Here is a 22,649-nt window from a genome sequence, read left to right as displayed (position 1 = left end):
ACTCTACTCTCGTAACTGACACTCGATTCCGCATTCTGGATGAAAAATAAATTTTTAATGTCAGACTGTCTAGGGCTCCGAAAACCGCGTGTATACTACATTCTGTGGGGAAAATCAGAAGACCAGCCACAGAAAAACAGCGACACTCCAGAGTGGACAGGCCAAGGAAATAACTGTTGAGAAATGCAAGACTAGAATCACTGTAGAAGTTCTTACTTTATGGAGTAGTGTAATTATGGAGTGAGACTGAGAGTATTATAGTCCACACATTTACAGGGACTGAGCTTTCATTATAAGCAAGGCATCAGAAATGGCAGTCAGTTTAAGTTTAAACAGAACATTTCATCTGTAAGAGCTGAACACACATAGAGGATATGTTTCAGGAAATACCAGCAAGGGCGCAAGAAGATGCCCGTAAATCTTACAAGCATTTAGCAGCAACATAGCGCCATTCGGTATCCTCTGTTGCTTAGTGAATATTTGATGTTGTAATCCGCTATATTTCATTAGAAAACCTGTGGTTATATGTAACTAATAACTTACCAAGTGGCCCAAACCACAGTTAACGAAAAGAAAGCTGGAAGTTCTGTTGCGGATTTATAAGACATCATATATAGACAAGACAGATTTTTCTGAATATAGGTAACGAAGCGTTGAACACAAACGATAAATTTAGTTCACAGCCATGTCTTAATCACCAAGGCAGACGCTTAAAGCTTTCTTATGCATATTAATGAGGTATCAAACTGAAAAGAAAATCCCGGAGCTTTCTTAAACAACTCAATCTAACACTTTTTCATTTTGTGTGGTTAAGTCTCTGGAAAACAAAGAAGGAAAGAAAGATGGAAGTTAACGTTGTTTGGTTGTTTTATTCAACAGTATATGGAATTACATTTTGAGGAAAAAAATTGCATAAAATAGCGCAGTAAGGATATCATGCAGAGCTCACCCACCAAGATCTTGTTGACAAGTATTTAAGAGATCAACTATTTTACATACATCACAGTACATTAGTTTTAAATGAAACATTGAAAATAATAAGTTAATTTTGAAAATAATCAGAAAACTTTTCTTCTGTGCAGTTCCTCGTGTTCCATAGATGAATTTTGTAACGATTCTTTATTTGAAGAAATGATACAGAAATACCTAATTATTATTATACACTCTTTTAAAAAATATATGAAATCTGTTTCAGCCATATTTAAAAGATACACTGCCGCGCGGGATTAGCCGAGCGGTCTTAGGCGCTTCAGTCCTGGACTGTGCGGCTAGTCCCGGCGGAGGTTCAAGTCCTCCCTCGGGCATGGGTGTGTGTGTTTGTCCTTAGGATAATTTAGGTTAAGTAGTGTGTAAGCTTAGGGACTGATGACCTCAGTAGTTAAGTCCCATAACAGTTCACACACATTTGAACATTTAAAAGTTACACACCTTGTAAACTGACGCGTTCCACCCCATTGCGATATTCTACAAATGATATCTGGAAAATGTAACTAAACTAAAATCACTAATGCTGAATTTTCGATAATTTGTATAAATCTATTCTGTGTGGCGTTTCTACTTTCGCTGAATTTAGCTCGTCACTCTTTGTGTGCTTACAGCGCTGACGATGAAGGCATCAAAATATGTCTAGAACAAACAAATTTTTCACTATAATTTACCTCAACAAGAAGAAGAAACTCACCATGAGATGCTACGAAATGACACAGAGAAGTGTCCAAATTTAGCTTCAGATTTGTTTACGGGAGATTTTCTTGCAAGTAAGGTTTAGCAGCCTGTCTACCCTTACTTCAGAAGCAAAACTGAAATTGCATACAAAATTAATACAACTTGTTGCAGTGCAGGAGCTCATATTTACGATGATGCGGCATAATAGTAATATGCTTTAAAATGAATGTTTTAAACCTCTCAGACGAATCAAGTGAAGACTGTTTAGCGTAATGTCGTACCAGATATTCACACGGATGCACTGGACTCTGTTACGAATCCATCAGGAACTTGTTAGTTCCTTTACACAGCACTCTGTTGCACCACAAAGTAATGTCCTGATGAACTGTAGTATTTACCAGTGAAAAAACTCAATGAATATTATATTTTACTGCCAAAATCCCGATTGAGGGGACAGGAGAGTAGGAAGAATCAAAAGTATATTGATGCCTATAAGACAGTGAAGCTGGCTAGTAGTCCTATACTGTTGTGAAAAGATTTGAATGAAACAGCAGCCTTCAAACTGTAAAGAATGGAAGACGAAAGTGTTAGGGAGGTTTAGTGATAACTAGTGTCAAATACCTTTAGAGCTGGTTACTCAGAGCAAAAGAAGAGTAAAGGTGTGAAACTTAAACTGAACAGTTGTTTTCTAGAGCACATGGATGTTCGAAATTATGAGGCCCAAGAAAGTGATGTGAAAGGAAAAAATTTCATTACCTTTTTATGGTTGGCGTTCAGACATACAAAACGTATTAAAGACGCCATAGTCACTATTGACAGTAGAAATTCTTTATTTTCTCCATTGAAATTCCGACATTCAGGCCATTATCAAGTGATATACTACAAGAAAACTGTGCTTTAGCACACCTCAATCAAACTATAAAAATCCTCTGACATGTACATATGTCGTCGAAGTGTCTGAGCTTTTTACAAATTCCAACGTCTTTCATATAAATACGAACAAAGTACTATTATTGTACACTGTTTAAGTGAGAACAGAGGCAGGGGTTTGTTGGGATTTATGTTAAAAATGGTAATAATGTTAGAAGTGTCAGATGCGACGATGACGTGTGCATGTAAGAAGATTTTGAAAGTTTGACATGTGGTAAAGCACAGTCGTTTGCAGTATACTACTTGATAATGGCCTCACGGCCAAAATTGTAATAATGAGAATAATTCCTACAGTCAACGACTGTCAAGATGTCTTTTAAAAACGTGAGTGCTGGAAAGTATATGGCTCGACGATAAACCAAAATGTTTCAACATTCGATCACAACTATATGCATGAGTTACGTGAAAGTATATTCACACTATAAGGTACATATTTGTCTTAAAGGGAAATAAGGACTGAAACAGTTTGAGCACATGACGTAGCATGTAAAAATACAAATTAGCTAACAAGTTTATGCTTCAGTGACATGTTCACCAGTGATACAAACGTTCTTGTAGATAGAGGTACTTTAGTAATTGTATTTGCTATTGTACAAACATTAATACTGCAGTAGCCTTACTGGACCAAAAATATTTGTTCATTAATTATGGTCTCCAGGAAGAAACAGTTCTTCGTTCAGAGTTTTGTCTGTCTGAAGTACGTTCGCCTGGCAACTCGAAACGAAATTTCAGTAAAGTTTAGAGCATAATAATTGATGCAGTGTCCAGAAATGTGAGTTAAAAAGTAAAAGTATTACGTCAGCTTTATTATCCAGAAATAAGATCCATTTATACATAGCACACTGACTGATATTATCATAGTCAACATTAGGTATTACGACGCTGTTTCATAACTCCAGTATTAACTGCAGAAGAAAAGCGCCATACTCAGAAAATGATTGTGACGAGTGGTACAGGAATAAAATATTAAAACAATAACATAGGTAACAAACATGTGGCTCGAATTTAATTAATAAATAGCTTTGAAGCAAATCTCTCTGTGCGGTAGGTTATTGCTATTTAGTATTTTATGAAATTAAATACTAAAAAGTTTCACTGCACTTGCATCGGAAGTAAACTGTAAAATACAGTTATATTGACGCGATATTAATTCACAGGTGTTACTCATATGGAGGACGGAGTACTATCATGATTTTGTGCTTACGTCACCAGTCTGTATAACATTAAAGGACTCTCAATATTTGTTTTAAGACATACGTACGTTGATATCAAGTTCTGAAAAAACGAATATTAGCAATTATGGAAAAATGTATGAATGTGACAGGTCTTAATGTGAAGGAAAGTTGTAGTCAAAATGTACTAATTAAAAGGTGGAAAGAGATGAAATATTGAAAATGATGGAACCTGAAGTCTGCGAGATAACTTCAGTAGGTAAAAGGGTAGTCTGGAAGTTGAAATATTAATAAAGTTATGTAAAAACCGTGGTCTGGAGCTAAGACTGAAATACGTGATGCAAACTACCGAAGATGCGAGCTGCACAAAAAATGCTCTGGGAAGATACTGAAACACGGTAAGAATTTTAGAGCAAAGCATGAAACCAAATGACGCAGCCGTAGAAAACAAAATGTTGAAACGATGTAACAGTATTTATGCAAATTCTGTGTAGGAGCTTTGGAGACACTGACGTTGTCCATAGTTGAGCAAGAAATACTTCAAAATGCCACAGTGTTTAGTAATGAAAACGAGTTCAGTTTTTCAGTTTTCTGAATTTTTAGTGAGCTTCCTTTAGTTTTCTGTTCGTTGCACAGCTCACCTGACCGACAGTTCATAATCCTGTTTATCTTGTGAAGTTGAAGATCAATAGATCGGTTTACGACGCCAGTACATGAGATACACAGCAACATTAGTAGCTACAAGCAGGGCAGCTACGTAAGTGTCCCCAAGGCGGTTTATCGCAAGAGTAATAAGAGAGCGTAATTTATGATTTAAGACTATAGCAAAAATATACACATTTTCACGTCCTGTGCCCCATTTCTTCTTGATTATTGGTTTAAGAACATTAGACAGCTGCAACTAATTATCCTCCACGTTTCATCTGTCTGTATTGGGTGGCTGCGGTGGCCACTTTATTTACTCTTTCATTTCTATAAATACCGTAGTGAACTTCCAAGTGCATAGTAAAGCACGGATTTCTAGTTGCATGCCTCACAATCAGATTCATAATGATTGGTTTCAACACAGTAAGAGATACTTCAGTAATTATAGTGGATATCTGGAGCAGAGAGGATAGCAGTCTAATCGTTCAAACGTTTATCTGGGTGTTGAAGAATAAGGTCTCCTTCAGAGTATGCTTATAGAGAAGCTCCATACTTAGAAACCGTGTACAACCGCTCGCTCTATGATACATCCGTACCTACAGACTGGAAAGTTGCACAAGAAAGGAAATAGGAGTAATCCACTGAATTACAGACCTCTACCACTAACGTCGATATGCAGTAGGCTTCTGGAACACACACACACACTGTGTTCGAACGTTAAGTATTAGCTAAAAAAAGAGTCGATGTATTGACAAACAGGCAGCAGGGATTCAGAAAATATCGTCCCTGTGAAATAAAACTAGCACTTTGTTCACAAGTGGTAAAGAATGCTATTGACAGAGAATCTCACATTGATTCCATATTTCTACAAGGCTTTTGACACCGTTACTCACAAGAGACTCCTAATCAAGTTGCGTGCCTACGGAGTATCGTCTCAGTTGTGATACTGGATTCGTGATTTCCTCGCAGAAAGGAGACAGTTCGTAGCAATTGACGGAAATTCATAGAGTGAAACAGAAGTAATATCTGGCGTTGCCCAAGGTGGTGTTGTGTGCACTCTACTGTTCCTGAGATACCCCATTTAAGAGACAATCTGAGCAGCCCTCTTAGATTGTTTTGGATGGTGCTGTAATTTACAACCTACAAAACTGAAGATGAAACCAACAGCATATTTATTTAGACGAGAAATCTGTATGGTCCAAAAGGTGGCAATTGAATCTGAATAATGGAAAGTGCGAGGTCATCCACATCTAAAGGCTGCCATTTCAACAACATACCTAGGGATCACAGTTACCAACAAATTCAAATTGAAACTAACACACAGATAATGTTGTGGAGACGGCGAACCGAAGACTACGTTTTATTGGCAGAAAATTTAGAATGTTCTACTAAAGAGACTACCTGCCTACGCTTGTTCGTCGTCCTCTGGAATGCTACTGGTCTCTATGGGATCCTTGACAGACAGGATTGACTGAGGTAAACGAAAAAGTTCAAAGTGGGGCAGCTCATTCAGTTTTGTCGTGAAGCAAGGTAGTGAGAGTTACAGATATGATACGCGAGTTGGTGTGGCAGTTATTAAAGCAAAGGCGTTTTCCGTTGTGGCGGTATCTTTCCACAAAATTTCAACCACCAACGTTCTCCTCCCATTGCGAGTATTTGTTGACGCTCACTTAAAAAGAAAGAAACAATCGCCGTAATAAAATCATAGATCAGAACACGGAAAGAAGTAGTAATGGAAAAGTGGCTCGCTGAACGCTCTGCAAGGCATTTCAGTGTGAATTGCTGAGTAATCACTAAGACACAGATAGAGATCTGTAGATGACTCTCCATCCGAGACAACATGCTACGACCTTACTACAAGGAAATGCTAAATCCCGCACAAATTAGTTTCATACCCCACACAATCGTACTCGGGAAACAAGGGTAGATTTGGAAATGAGTCAAATGCTTTGTGCAATTTAAGAAGCATTGCATCTGTCTGACTGCCTTGTTCAATGGCTTTTAGAATGTGAAAAAAAGAAAAGCGAACGGGTAGCTTTCGGATGACAGATATATTCGGAATGCGACTGGTTGACATGAAGACCATTCTGCACGAGGTACATCACATTTGAGCTCACGCTCTGGAAGTCTACAACAAAATAGATGTCAAGGATAATGGTTCTTATTTTTGTGGAGCACTTCGGGTGCCCTTCACGTGGCCGGCCTGTGTGGCCGAGCGGTTCTAGGCGCTACAGCTTGGAACCGCGTGACCGCTACGGTCGTAGATTCCAATCCTGCCTCGGGTATGGATGTGTGTGGTGTCCTTAGGTTAGTTAGGCTTAAGTAGTTCTAAGTTCTAGGGGACTGATGACCTCAGAAGTTAAGTCCCATAGTGCTCAGAGCCATTTGAACCATTTTTTGAACCCTTCACGTGGATGGATGTCACCTGCGCTTTCTTGCAACGACGGGGATCGGTTATTTTGTTGGAGGATCTACGGGATACTATGGTTGAAAGCGCGGGTATTTCAGACGCAGATTTGGTATAGAATCTCACAGGGGTTTTTCAAATGGTTCAAATGGCTCTGAGCACTATGAGACTTAACTTCCGTGGTCATCAGTCCCCTAGAACTTAGATCTACTTAAACCTAACTAACCTAAGGACATCACACACATCCATGCCCGAGGCAGGATTCGAACCTGCGACCGTAGCAGTCCCGCGGTTCCGGACTGCGCGCCTAGAACCACTACACCACCGCGGCCGGCGACAGGGGTTTTTCCATCGGGCTTTGGAGCATAGTTAAAATTGAACGATTTCAGCTGTTTCTCAATGCCACTTAAACCAATACCTGCTTCATTAATATACGGTGCGTTACGAGAATTAAGTTTTGTTAATTCTCCTGGATTTTCCTTTGTAAAGGGAGATTGGAAAACGGAGTTAAGCACTGCGCTGTCGTTTTAATACCCTCAGTTTAATTTCCTGTCCCGTCCATTAGTGTCTGGACACTGACTTTGTTACCACTAACAGACTTTATATACGACCAGAAAATTTGAGTTTTCTGGCAGATTTTTTGAAAACATTCTGCTACGGTAGTCGAAGGCTACACGCTTTGCCCTTTGGACTCCGAAACGCGTTTTATTTAGCATCTCTTTATAGCCTTATCCTTGGTTTTCCGTATTATACAGTAGTCTGATTCTTAAAAAATTTCTTCAGCTAGTCTTATACCATGGAGTGTCCTTCCTATCATGAACTGTTTGGCTCTGAGCACTATGCGACTTAACTTCTGAGGTCATCAGTCGCCTATAACTTAGAACTAATTAAACCTAACTAACCTAAGGACAGCACACACATCCATGCCCGAGGCAGGATTCGAACCTGCGACCGTAGCGGTCACTCGGCTCCAGACTGTAGCTCCTAGAACAGCACGGCCACTCCGGCCGGCCATGAACTGTTTACAGTACTAACACTATGTGATCAAAAGTATCAGAACACTCCCAAAAATATGCGTTTTCATATTAGGTGCATTGTGCTGCCACCTACAGCCAGGTACTCCATATCAGCGACATCAGTAGTCATTAGTCATCGTGAGAGAGAGAATGTGACGCTCCGAGAAACTCACGGACTTCGAACGTGGTCAGGTGATTGGGTGCCACTAATGTCATACGTCTGTACGCGAGATTTCCACACTTTTAAACATCCCTAGGTCCACTGTTTCCGATGTGATATTGAATTAGAAACGTGAAGGGACACGTAGAGCACAAAAGCGTACAGGCAGACCTCGACTGTTGACTGACAGAGACCGCCGGCAATTGAAGAGGGTCGTAATGTATAATAGGCAGACATCTATCCGGACCATCACACAGGAATTCCAAACTGCAACAGGATCCATTGCAAGTACTATGACAGTTATGCGTGAGGTGAGAAAACTTTGATTTTATGGTCGAGCGGCTGCTCATAAGCCACACATCACGCCAGTAAATACCAAACGGCGCCTCGCTTAGTGTAAGGACCGTAAACATTGAACGATTGAACGGTGGAAAAACGTTGTGTGGAGTGACGAATCACGATACACAATGCGGCGATCCGATGGCGAATGCCCGGTGAACGTCATCTGCCAGCGAGTGTAGTGCCAACAGTAAAATTCGGAGGCGGTGGTGTTATGGTATGTTCGTGTTTCTAACGTCGTTTTGCGTGGCACTATCGCAGTACAGGCCTACATTGATGTTTTAAGCACGTTCTTGCTTACCACTGATGAAGAGCAATTCGGGCATGGCGACTGCATCTTTCAACATGATCGAGCACATGTTCATAATGCACGGCCTGTGGCGGACTGGGTACACGACAATAACATTCCTGTAATGGACTGTCATGCACAGAGTCCTGACCTGAATCCTATAGAACACATTTGGGATGTTTTGGAACGCGGACTTCATGCCAGGCCTAACAGACTGACATCGGTGCCTCTCCTCTGTGCAACACTCCGTGAAGAATGGGCTGCCATTCCCCAAGAAACCTTCCAGCACCTGATTGAACGTATGCCTGAGAGAGTGGAAGCTGTCATCAAGGCTAAGGGTGGTCCAACACCATATTTCATTCAAACATTACCAATGGAGGGCGCCACGAACTTGTAAGCCATTTTCAGCTAGGTGTCCTTATACTTTTGATATCATAGTGTATGTATTAGAAGCATGGCCAGCCAATAATTTAAACTTCAGCTACAGTTGGTATAAATACTCCAGTATACAGTTAAATGTTTAAATATCCACACTGAGACATGGCACTGCTCCCTCTTCACCGGTATAAATGTTTCTTCTTGTTGTTGTTGCTCTTTGTACTTTGACAATCACTTTTGCTACTACGGATTAATACTGATACGTTTCAGTGTGGAAATCGTGAGAGGTGAAGATTATTTGTTAGCATTAATGCCAATATGTTTCCGTCAAGTATAGGATTCCGAACTATCTTTTCTGGATTGTTTTCAGAGATGGTTCGTTTTCGTGGGTCGAGCACAAGCGCTCACGAGCAGCGCGACACGGTCGTGTTCATGGTGGAATGACAGGCTGTGATGACGAATGGTCTGCAATGAAAATTGGAGGGATGAAAATTATACGTTTAATGAATTTTTTATTTCACCAGATTGCTAAGTTTTTTCACGAACAGTATCAGAAAATAACCGCAGATTTCGTTCGTTGAGTGTGTTTAGGAGGAGGAGTTGTGTCCGCTGTAATCTTACTCCATTTACAAAGTTGTTATAAAATTTGAGTTAATATTCTTTAAGAGGCGACGTTCGAAAAATGCTTCTCATGCCTCTCTTTGGAACTTAACGTAATCCACAGGACAAGTATTGCTTTCAGCCACTATTGGAAATTGACATTTGTTATGTCGAATGCAAGACCCACTTCTTTTTCTTACCTCTTCAAAAAGGTGAAACAAATATTTCCCGAACTAGAGGACAAGAAAAAAGTGTGAGGAAAATATCAGTTTTGTTAATCCCATAATATTCCCAGACTGAGACCTGGATAGTTTGTAACAGAAGAAACATTCAAATTTTTTGAAGAAGTTGAAAGGAACACATTTCAAATTCTTTCTCAAATTTTATTTTACGTCTCAGCTTCTGGTTTTACTTCGATAACGCGATATCTTGCAGTATTGCTGAACCACCGTCTGCAATTGAGCTCTTTAGCTTTGTGGACCGAGATTGCTTAAGTGACATGAAATAAGACGATGAACGAACGAAAGGCATCAGTTTTCATAATTTTGCCACACCATAGTTCATAAACTAGGAGATGTGAAAATAAATTTAGACACTCCCACGTACAGTGATTGTAAGAGTGAACAAAGACGACGTCTGGAAAATTCGGTAACTTTGGCTTCGAGAACACGTTCATCTGACGTTTAATGACGTAAGTTGCTAATAGAATAGTTCCTCAAAATTATCCTACTGGGAACGACTAGAGGGTAATCCTGGTGTGTCCAGTAGAATATATGTTCCATCTACTAAAATTCGTAGATTCTATCGTTACAGCGCTGACAAACGACACTCCAGTGCGAACGTGTCTCTACTTTAATGCTGTATCATCACTGTTCTGACATGGCTACTCGCTGCTGGCAGAATGCACCTCGCTGCTCGCCAGGAGCCTTCTTAGGTACATCAACACTGCAGTCTCGCCGCTGGCATATCGCTGGGCGTAGAGGATTATAGCTGGGAGCTTTACCTTGTTGCTTTTCAGATCGCTAGTTGAGTCGATTTCTTACAGTGTGTGAAGCAAAAAGGATATTTCCTGCATAGCCTGATGACAGTATTAGTGGTTACTTCAGGCCACAAATGGGATTATTGACAAGGAGAAAGATTAAGAGGCTGTATGCACGCTATGTTTCTAAAGAAGGAAGAGACTGGTTCACACATCGAGCGGGGTAGCGCAGTGGTTAGCGCACACTGGCATTCTGGAGGACGACGCTTCAAACCTGCGTCCGGCCATCCTACACTACTGGCCATTAAAATTGCTACACCAAGAAGTAATGCAGATGATAAACGGGTATTCATTGGACAAATATAACAGGAACTGACATGTGATTACATTTTCACGCAATTTGGGTGCATAGATCCTGAGAAATCGGTACCCAGAACAACCACCTCTGGCCGTAATAACGGCCTTCATACGCCTGGGCATTGAGTCAAACAGAGCTTGGATGGCGTGTACAGGTACAGCTGCCCATGCAGCTTCAACACGATACCACAGTTCATCAAGAGTAGTGACTGTGACGAGACAGTTGCTCGGCCACCGTTGCCCAGACGTTTTCAGTTGGTGAGATATCTGGAGAATGTGCTGGCCAGGGCAGCAGTCGAACATTTTCTGTATCTAGAAAGGACCATATAGGACATGCAACATGCGGTCGTGCATTATCCTGCTGAAATGTAGGGTTCCGCAGGGATCGAATGAAGGGTAGAGCCACGGGTCGTAACACATCTCAAATGTAACGTCCACTGTTCAAAGTGCAGTCAATACGAACAAAAGGTGACCGAAGCGTGTAAACAATGACAGCCCATACCATCGCGCCGGGTGATACGCCAGTATACACGCTTCCAATGTGCGTTCACCGCGATGTCGCCAAACACGGATGCGACCAACATGATGCTGTAAACAGAACCTGGATTCATCCGAAAAAATGACGTTTACCCATTCGTGCACCCAGGTTCGTCGTTGAGTACACCATCGCAGGCGCTCCTGTCTGTGATGCAGCATGAAGGGTAACCGCAGCCATGGTCTCCGAGCTGATAGTCCATGCTGCTGCAAACGCCGTCGAACTGGTTGTTGTCTAGCAAACGTCCCCATCTGTTGACTCAGGGATCGAGATGTGGCTGCATGATCCGTTACAGCCGTACGCATAAGATGCCTGTCATCTCAACTGATAGTGATACGAGGCCGTTGGGATCCAGCACGGCGTTCCGTATTACACTTCTGAACCCACCGATTCCATATTCTGCTAACAGTCATTGGATCTCGACCAACGTGAGCAGCAATGTCGCGATACGATAAACCGCAATCGCAATAGGCTAAAATCCGACCTTTATCAAAGTCGGAAACGAGATGGTTCGCATTTATCCTCCTTACACGAGACATCACAACAACGTTTCACCAGGCAACGCCGGTTAACTGCTGTTTGTGTATGATAAATCGGTTGGAAACTTTCCTCATGTCAACACATTGTAATTGTCACCACCGGCACCAACGTTGTGTGAATGCTCTGAAAAGCTAATCATTTGCATATCACAGCATCTTCTTCTCGTCTGTTAAATTTCGCGCCTGTAGCACGTCATCTTCATGGTGTAGCAATTTTAATGGCCAGTAGTGTATCTAGGTTTTTCGGTGATTTCCGTAAGTTGCTTAATGCAAAATGTCCGGATGGTTCCTTGGAAAGAGCACAGCCGCTTTCCTTCATCCTTTCCTAATCCGAGATTTTGCTCTGTCTGACCTCGTTGTCGACGGGACGTTAAACACTGATCTCCTCCACTGTTTAATATCCCATTGACAACGGTCAGTAGTGACGGAACATAAAATCAGTTTATGGAAGGCTGGGAAAGGAAATCGGCTGAACCATTTCAAAGGAACCATCCAACCGTTTGCCTTAAGCGCTTTGGGAAAATCACAGAAAATCTGAATCTGGATTGCTGGAGGGGGATTTGAACTGTCGTCCCCGCAAATTCTAGTCCAGTGTACTAACCACTGCGCCACCTCGCTCTTTTTAATGTAGACCGTCTACAATGCAGATTCTTTCACCAAACCCAACAGGACAAGAATTATGCAGAGCACCATTTTTAGACTGTTGCGAATGTCGCATCTAATTTTACAGTTTTAAATATTATTGAATTATAAAAGTTCAAAATTATTGATGTAATTTCTGCGGAGGGGTATGTCTTTGCTCACGCCTTGCTGCTCCTATCTCCCCAGCACAGCCTGGCGATGGTGAAAGAAGTCCATTCAGTCTTCTGGCTGCATTTAGGCTGCACCGCCACAGCTCGCTGCACCGGTCCTCACCTGCTGCGGGTGCACACCATCCCAACAAACCTTCTCCTGCGCCAGCGAAATTGCATGCCTCGCAAACAGAAGCATGGAAATCGAAAAAGGATTACTACTGCGATGACTTTGGGCACACATGTAGCCAGTCAGTGTCTGGGTCTGCGCCTGACAAACGCCACCTTTCTAAGCAGTCAAACGAAGGTAAACGATCTTCCTCTTCTCCACGTCAGCATTCTTGAACGAAGTCACCACGCGATGCCCTCACCTGCCTGACCTCTGTTTCACCAGAGTGGACCGCCAACAACCAGTTTACTGGCCAACTGGAGGAATACAGACACCTCTGTCGAACTAATGGACCAGGATTCTCCAGCCTCTGAACGCGGTCGTTGTACGCGTTCGAATTCTGGCACTCGGGAGCCACGTTGGGGACTGCCTCCTTATTTGACCCATCTCGTGTCTATCATCAGATTTGGCTATTCTCCAATGGAACTTCCGCGGCATGACGTCCAATAGGGTTGAATTACAGCTCCAGTCATCTTGCGATCATACTGTCCAGTTGTTTTCTGCCTCTAGGAAACAAAATTACGCCCTCACGATCACTTACACCTACCACTCTTAACTTCAGTTCGTTTTGACCTTCTCCCTGAGGCGAGGAGCTGCTCATGAGGGAGTCACGTTGCACATTCCAGACAACGTCTATAGTCACACTACCTAGTTGCACACCCAGCTTCAAGCTGTTGCTGTCCATCTTTCCCTTCCTGGTTTCACCTTCTCTCTGACCGAGCGAGGTGGCGCAGTGGTTAAACACTGGACTCGCATTCGGGAGGACGACGGTTCAATCCCGCGTCCGGCCATCCTGATTTAGGTTTTCCGTGATTTCCCTAAAATCGCTCCAGGCAAATGCCGGGATGGTTCCTTTCAAAGGGCACGGCCGACTTCCTTCCCCATCCTTCCCTAATCCGATGAGACTGATGACTTCGCTGTCTGGTCTCCTTCCCCCAAACAACCCAACCCCTCACCTTCTCTCTTCGCAATCTCTACTCCCCCTCGTCTTCTGCTGTCACCAGAACAGACATTTTGCAACTTACTGCTCAACTTCCTCCCCCCTTTTTGCCGCTCCGCGACCTCTGTACCCACCATCCCAATTGGGGCTCTCCACACCCTTGTCAGAGAGGTTCTCTCTCCTAGTAGATACCATCAACCAGCTCAATCTAGCACTCCTTTCCTCACTTGGACTTATCGATCTGTATTGCTCAGCTTGCTCGTCGTCTCGAGCGGTCCATTCTCTCCGACACACATTCGAGTGACCATTTCCCCTGTGTCATTTGTTTGCTAACGCCTACGCCATCTGTGCGTCCAACTAACTGGCAGCTTTCCAAAGTTGAATGGCAGGTCTACTCATCCCTGGCCACATTAGATGAGCACCATTTCCCTTTGCATTGATGACCAGGTAGAATACCTTACAAACGCTAACCTTATTGCCGTGGAATATTGCATACCTCGCGCCTCTTCCTCGCCGCGACGTGCTCCGATCTCCTGGTGGACTGAGGCATGCCACTACGCAGTCCATGCGTGGAGACGAGCTCTCCGCGGTTTTAAATGCCATCCAACGATGGCGAACTACATCCGTTACAAACTGCTACGTACACAGTGTGTCCGTATTTTCAGGGATAGCAGTGGCTTTATTTTCAAAGTTCTTTCAACAGTTCTGCTCCCTGTTCTGTTGCTTGGAGGTAATCTCCGTCGGCCTTCAGGAACTGTGGTTCATTCCCCAGTTCCTAATCTGACCATAGCGAACAATGTCATTGTAGATCTTCTTGAAATCTGCAACACCTTGGGCTGATATTTTGCAGACCCACCCACTACCATCCTGCCTCCCTCCCTCTGCAATAGGCGGCGGAGGCAAGAACGATGTCTTTCTCCTCCCAGAATCGTGAATGTTACAGTACTACTTTCACTGTGAGGGAGCTTAAACATGCACTTTCTTCGTCCTGGTCATCCGCTGGAGAATCGGACGGCGTTCAGATTCTGAAGTTTAAGCCAGAGCCTCCGCGGCCTGACCGGGACCGCAGCCATGCTTGCGGGGCGAGCCTCGCGATATCTGGTCTGCCGGTCGAGCCGCATCGAGGTCAGCTGAGCCGAGCGGTGCCCACTCACAGCCCGAATCCGACTGGCCGCCCGTGGGGCTCGGCTGCTCATCAAGTCGCGCACCCTCGGTACCACACCGTTCCAGGCGTCGAACGAAGTCTGTTGCCCGTGTGCAAGCGGTTTTTTACTTCGCACAGAATTTGCTAACACTGTACTTCACCTCCAGTGTTACATTAAAATAACAGATTGCGTAACATCAGAAACAAGATGGTTACTTTAATATCCACCGTTGCTTGTAATTGTTAAGTCGACTTATTGTCACGTGAGCGTGAAAATACTCTATACATGACGACGCAATGAAAATAGTTATTTTTATTAAAGGTTGCCCTACTAATTTCCGAATTTTTGTGGTACTATTTGAGGAAATGGCAAGTACTTAAAAGCTTTCATTGATACACATGGAAGTTAGATGATTATATCACAGCACAACTGTCCTCACATCGTATGAAGTTTCTTTTTCTCACCAGGTAAACCTTACCCAAGGTAAAGTCTGCCATCAGACTGGCTTATTTGGCAGAAATTATGTTACAAACAAGGATGTACAACCTGTGTAAAATTTTGTCATGCAATGCTATCTCCTGATTTTTTCAGACGAGTGTCTGTACCCTCCTCCAGCTTCAGGGAAACATTTTTTGTCTTCCACATCTTTTTTAATCCTTGCCGTTAGAAGGACCTTTACTACTCGATATTTATTTTTGACATAATAATAATATTATTAATAATAATAAGGGGGACGGTCAGTGTCTTGCGCCGAACTGTCTGCATAGGGCTGTATTAGTTGGCCACTCACTAGCGGATTTTGCGGACGGACCTCAGATATTTCCGACGGATTCTGGAACATCTGCAGTTTCCGCCTATGCAGTGGTGTAGACCTTGTGACTGTCACCTGCAATTCTCGGAACATCCTGTCCGGGCTCATTAGCTGGGCGCCCACGCGCGGATTTCCGCAACAACGGACCAGACCTCGTTCATAAAATCCATGCAGTTTTCACGTGACAGCAAGCTCTAGTTACTTACAGTACGGGGAAGGAGTAGACCTGTGATCAAATCGAAAATCTTATAAAACTGCACCGCAAAGGATCTTGTTTGTGAAAAATGACCCACGAACATTCCACAAAGAATAATAAAACGAAACAGGGTGTACGGAGAGATTGCTCAAACATTTTATATTGTTACTTTTATTGTATTTTACGGCTTTATAGACAAGATTAGCATGTATTCTTGGTTTTCAGATGGTGCACTGAAATGTTCAAAAAATGGTTCAAATGGCTCTGAGCAGTATGGGACTTAACTTCTGAGGTCATCAGTCCCCTAGAACTTAGAACTACTTAAACCTAACTAACCTAAGGACATCACATACATCCATCCCCGAGGCAGGATTCGAACCTGCGACCGCAGCGGTCGCGCCGTTACAGACTGAGTCGCCTAGAACTGCTCGGCCACACCGACCGGCACTGAAATGTTCAGTCAAAGTAAAGTCGCCTTGTGTGCGTTTTGTCGTGTGGTAATAAATTGATAAAGAGCTGTGGCAGATTTCTGGTTGTGTGCTATTCATGACGTTGAAAGTCGCCTTGTTTATTTGCATGTTCATTTGCCGATCTCCCCAGCGTCTCTCCCACTCCCCGTTGATGTAGAATAGCTGAAACTTTCTATAGCAATTAGAATAACTAGAAAGAGTAATATTTACGTTCGATCCTCGCCTAATTATTTATTAGACATGAGCACTCGTTTGTAAGGTCGTTGAATACAACTTCTTCTATCGAGTTGTAATACGTAATATTCACGAGGGAACATCCGCATCGCACCCCCCTCAGATTTGGTGGTAAGAGGGCCCAGTGGACAGCCCGTCAAAAACTGAACACAGACCAAGCATGTAAACAGGAAGAAGGTGAACTGGACTGTGAGAAAAAAAGCAAAATATAAAATGCACTGGCCAAGAACAAGAAGTGTAATATAGAGCAATTGGCTAGATAAATGGCGTCGTGATTAAGTGGTTACGGTGTTGGACTGCCAAACGGCCGAGCCCTGTTCGAACTTCAGTCCTGCCAATTTTTTTTTCGCTGTTCGCTTTATTCAGATTCGTGTTCGTGTAACTTCCGTTTGCAGCAGCGAGGTGTAAGGTGGGGACCTATGACAGTTGATTCTGCACAACTACTCTATTAGCTGCCGAAAGGAAGTGGCTTTCGAATGGGTACAGCAAACGTTTGACGACAAGACAAGTCAATCGAATCCTCCACCGGAAAACACGATTGGTGTTTGATTCACGATATTAGTGACAGTACGTGTGTCATATGATAGGAATCTCTTATCGACGCACCTAATATGTACGACTGGTAAGTGAATGAGATATGCCCCCTTGCCCGATATGGGTGTTCGCAGGAATGTGAATGCGATCACTCTCAAACAAGTAATGAAAACATAGTAATTTGTTACATGATCTGCAACAAATGAACGCAACAGTTTCACATTAAGACAGTCTCTCTGTGCTCCGTCAAAACATGTTTTTTACGTTTTTGAAGCTGCTTTACGTTTTTGAAGACTTGACACTTGAATTCCTTTGTTGTAATATAGTTCACACCCGTTCATTTGTTGTTTTCATTTCTGTGAGGCTTCTGTGTGATATCTCGCCTGCTCTCACTATTCGTCACATTTGCTTACGACGGTATCGTATTCTTGCCACATGACTCACATTCTATAACCCATGTATAGTATGACAACTGCCAAGACTAAAGAAAAGGAACAAACTTTTCGATGAACGGACGAACCAAGATTTCAGTGACCGGTCGGACACTTTACAAAGTTGTTAAAAAGAAAATAAATGGTGCGAGGCAGTCAACACCATGATCACTTACCCACGTCACCATTGGTGTTTCAGACTGCTCTTTATTGCGCTTCCTATTCTTGGACCGTTCACTGTTTCCATTTTGCTTTTTCTGTGCAGTTCAGTACACCTTCATCCTGTTTTATTCTTGATATGTGTTCAGTTTTTGACAAGCTATCCACAGGGCCATCTTAGCATTAAATCTGAAGTCTGGTCCCTTTAATCCCACAAACCAACCAAACATTAAATCTGACAGGGATGCGATGGGGAGTTTCCCTTGTAAGCATGCTTGCCATTGAGTGGAAACTAGGGAGCCTCCATCTGATACAAAGGGTGTGTTCAGCGTCGTTTATTGACGGATGTTGCTTTCTGCAGACAGACGCACGTTATAGGTGGACGTGAAGTGACTACGTATTTTCGTAGCACGTTCTGCATGTTAAGCATTACCGATATTTTGTGGATGTATCTAGGGCAGTTAGTAGTAGGTTCTTAATGTGATGGTTTCATGACCTTTCTGGCATTGTCCTCGCAATTGCTATCAGTTAGTTTAGCATATATAGTGACGATTTTTACTGTAAAAGCTGTGTTGTGGCTACGTATAACCAAGAATTTGAGCAGTTCCTGCAGTATTTGTTTCAGAGAACTCTGCACTTAAGTAACAAAATAATCTTGTTTGTGTGTATATGGTGCCTGTCCATGGACTTGATTTCTCTTTGATGTCGATAACGATGGTAATAAATTCCAACTTGTTCAATTCCCGAAGCAAAATGTTGAATAACTTCAGTAAGAGGACGGCAAAGTGATGTGTTTTAATTCTTTGTGTATTGTTTCAAATAGTGTGATTTCAAATTCTTTGGGAAGGTTGAGTTTTAGCTAAATGATTTAATTTGTTAGTCGTTGATCGGCATAAGTATATTGATTGTATATTGTAAGTGCCTGAAAAAAGAAATCCTAGCTGAGGATTATAAAAGAATCATTTGTTAACGTATCTGGCTAGATTTTAGCACAGTTCCTTGTTCTTTCTAGTGAATCTGTGCCGGTAAAATGTATTGTTAATGTAATACGATAAATGGAAAATGATTAATTTTGCTAGTGTTCTGTAATCCAAGGAAAGAGCAAAAACAATTTTTGTAAATAAATTGTAGGAACCTTGATTGCGTATCTATCGCTTCCCGTAATCAGCAAGTGCCAATGGGGTTTGGTCCCAGGCTCACCACAACGCATAGTAGTAGTTGTTTAAACACTGAGTTTTGTATGTGCAATAATCTAAATGTGTCTTAAGATGATCTCGAATATTGGTTGAAATTGAGTAGCTGGGTTACGTTGCTTTATTACTAGTTTTGGGCCAGAGCCCATCGTTAGATGGTAGCGTTGACTTCTTTGCAACTTTATCATTTGTATCTTCCTGAAAAGCCCTCCTTTACATATAATAAGACAGAGGTTTGATTTTCTTTTCGGTCCATGCCGATAAATGCGTTGAATCAGTGCAGTTTATGAAAACAGCTGCGATGTCCTCTAACCAAGGTGGATAACATAATAATACATCTGATCGAAACACGTCTGTGATGCTATTGGACGTCAGCTTTGTGTCTGCAATTAACAGAAATTTCATAAACAGAACTACTGATAGCCTTGGGAGAGTCAGCCCTGACAAAACTCTACCATCTGGTGAGCAAGATGTATGAGACAGGCGAAATACCCTCAGACTTCAAGAATAATATAATAATTCCAATCCCAAAGAAAGCAGGTGTTGACAGATGTGAAAGTTATCGAACTATCAGTTTAATAAGCCACTGCTGCAAGATACTAACACGAATTCTTTATAGACGAATGGAAAAACTGGTAGAAGCCGACCTCGGGGAAGATCAGTCTGGATTCCGTAGAAATGTTGGAACACGTGAGGCAATACTGACCTTACGACTTATGTTAGAAAATTAAGGGAAGGCAAATCTACGTTTCTAGCATTTGTAGACATAGCGAAAGCTTTTGACAATGTTGACTGGAACACTCTATTTCAAATTATGAAGGTAGAAGGGGTAAAATACAGGGAGCGAAAGGCTATTTACAATTTGTACATAAACCAGATTTCAGTTATAAGAGTCGAGGGGCATGAAAGGGAAGTGGTGGTTGGGAAGGGGGTGAGACAGGGTTGTAGCCTATTCCCGATGTTATTCAATCTGTATAATGAGCAAGCAGAAAAGGAAACAAAAGAAAAATACGGAGTAGGAATTAAAATCCACGGAGGAGAAATAAAAACTTTGAGGTTCGCCGATGACATTGTAATTCTGTCAGAGACAGCAAAGGACCTGGAAGAGCAGCTGAACAGAATGGACAGTGTGTTGAAAGGAGGATAATGGAATGTAGTCGAATTAAATCAGGTGATTCTGAGGGTATTAGATTAGGAAATGAGACGCTTAAAGTAGTAAATGAGTTTTGCTATTTGGGGAGCAAAATAACTGATGATGGTCGAAGTAGAGAGGATACAAAATGTAGACTGGCAATGGCAAGGAAAGCGTTTCTGAAGAAGAGGAATTTGTAAACATCGAGTATAGGTTTAAGTGTCAGGAAGTCGTTTCTGAAAGTACTTGTATGGATTGTAGCCATGTATGGAAGTGAAACGTGGACGATAAATAGTTTGGACAAGAAGAGAATAGAAGCTTTCGAAATGTGGTGCTACAGAAGAATGCTGAAGATTAGATGGGTAGATCACGTAACTAATGAAGAGGTATTGAACAGGATTGGGAGGAAGAGAATTTTGTGGCACAACTTGACAAGAAGAAGGGATCGGTTGGTAGAATATGTTCTGAGGCATCAAGGGATCACCAAACTAGTACTGGAGGGCAGCGTGGAGGGTAAAAACCGTAGAGGGAGACCATGAGATGAATACACTGAGGAGACTCAGAAGGATGTAGGTTGCAGTAGGTACTGGGAGAGGAAGAAGCTTGCACAGGATAGTGTACCATGGAGAGCTGCATCAAACCAGTCTCTGGACTGAAGACCACAACAACAACAACTGATATCACATCTCTGAAAGACTAACAAGGGTTTGTGTCATGCAGAATGGCTACTGAATTGTGTGCAGAATGTGGAACAACATACCATTCAGCAGATCTACACTTGGCTACACAGTCCAGTTCTCCTTGGTTATAGCTGCTGCTAAAATTTCATTCCCACCAAAGCCTATATACAACGAAGAAGGTCATATGAGAAGTATATGTGGTCATTGCAGCACCTATATGATTACTGTACAGGAATTTCATCCTCTTAAAGTTGCAACTATTGTATGTGTAGCTCTGCGTTGGAGAACCTTGCTAGTATTAGTATATCGGGATGCTGGATGTTAATAACGTTACATTGTCGGAAATACCTCAAACGACTGAGGTATCAGAAACCGTTCAATTTTAAAATTAGAGCATGTTTAGTGCCCATCAAAGCTGTGTCTCATACCTAATCATGTAAACTGTGGCAAGAAACGACTCCGGCGCGCAGTTAAAAGCAGTCCCCTGGTAGCGGAGCATCGTGCATTGTGTGCTACGTGGCGGTCGGGCGCCAAACTGTCGTCAGTTTGATGGTAGTTACGGTGGACTGGAGAGGTCCTCCTGGTGCAGACTCTGGCAGTGGTGGCGGCACTCCAGATGCAGATCCAGCCAGAGCAGTGCGTGCTGTCCTCATACGTTTAGCCTATATGGGTAGCACCCGGCCCTTTGTGGAAATGAACGTATCGGCTGTGCTGGAGCTGGAAGATATCTGCGCGGCTCTACATGGCGCGCGCATAGCAGTCCGATGTAAGCTGTGGCTCTCCAGCCGCTACCTGTGTAGCTCTCCAACTGCTAGTGACGTGGAGACCTCCAGGCAAGAGGAGGGCGGTGCAGGAGTCTTCCCGATGTAGTATTTGTTTAAAGACATAAATGTTCCTATCCCACCCCTACTGCACGAAAAAGTGTGCTGGCAGATAGGGTGGAGGGCGATTGTTTAAGCGTAGCATAAGTCAGCTCCAAACTTATGGTGGCAGTTGTTTAAACAGCGCAAGTGGGCAGGGGGAATTTAAGCTGTGATGTCAGATGTATGTGGATAAGCCAACGATTTTTTTAAAATTTCCTGCCATTTTAAACTTTGCACTGCTTCAAAACTTATTGCAAGTGATTTATATCCCATGGTCCAAATCTTGGATTTTTCAACCATTAGGATAATTGCTCATGTAGGATTTTTGAATTTCCCACCAACTTTATAAATAAGGCAGTTAGGTTAGGTTTTTTTTGGGGGGGGGGGGAGGAGGGACTCTGGCAACAGCATGTGACATGATAGGAGGTGGTGTTGTGGGGGGGGGGGGGGCGAAATCTGGCAACAATGCAGAATGTCCAGAACTCTTAGCCGCTCTACTCATGTCTTTCTCCATTGATAGCCAAGTTAAGAGTTTTTGAGTATTTATCGCAATTAGTCAGGTTCTCGCTGCCATATTGAATAATAGGCACTAGTTATGAATTTGGCTTTTCAGACACATCGTGAGTTGTAGAAATATATATATATATATATACGTTTCCAAAACAACACAATTTTTTGTGTTGAAAGCACGTGCGACTTTATATTATTAGTTATTTCGGAACAGTCTCCACTGACTAGTAGCTATGTTGTGTTCTGAAGCAGTAAGACAGTCGTTCAGGATATTTTGGGTCTAAGAATGACACATAAATAAACCAGATACTGTAGCTGAATCTGGAGCCCGACTTTTCGGAAAGTATACATCAGACTTCATCGATCCTCATAAACAAAAA

The sequence above is a fragment of the Schistocerca serialis genome, chromosome 3 (genome assembly GCF_023864345.2).
Source record: "Schistocerca serialis cubense isolate TAMUIC-IGC-003099 chromosome 3, iqSchSeri2.2, whole genome shotgun sequence".
NCBI classification, from domain to species: domain Eukaryota; kingdom Metazoa; phylum Arthropoda; class Insecta; order Orthoptera; family Acrididae; genus Schistocerca; species Schistocerca serialis.
This window is presented reverse-complemented; position numbering follows the sequence as displayed.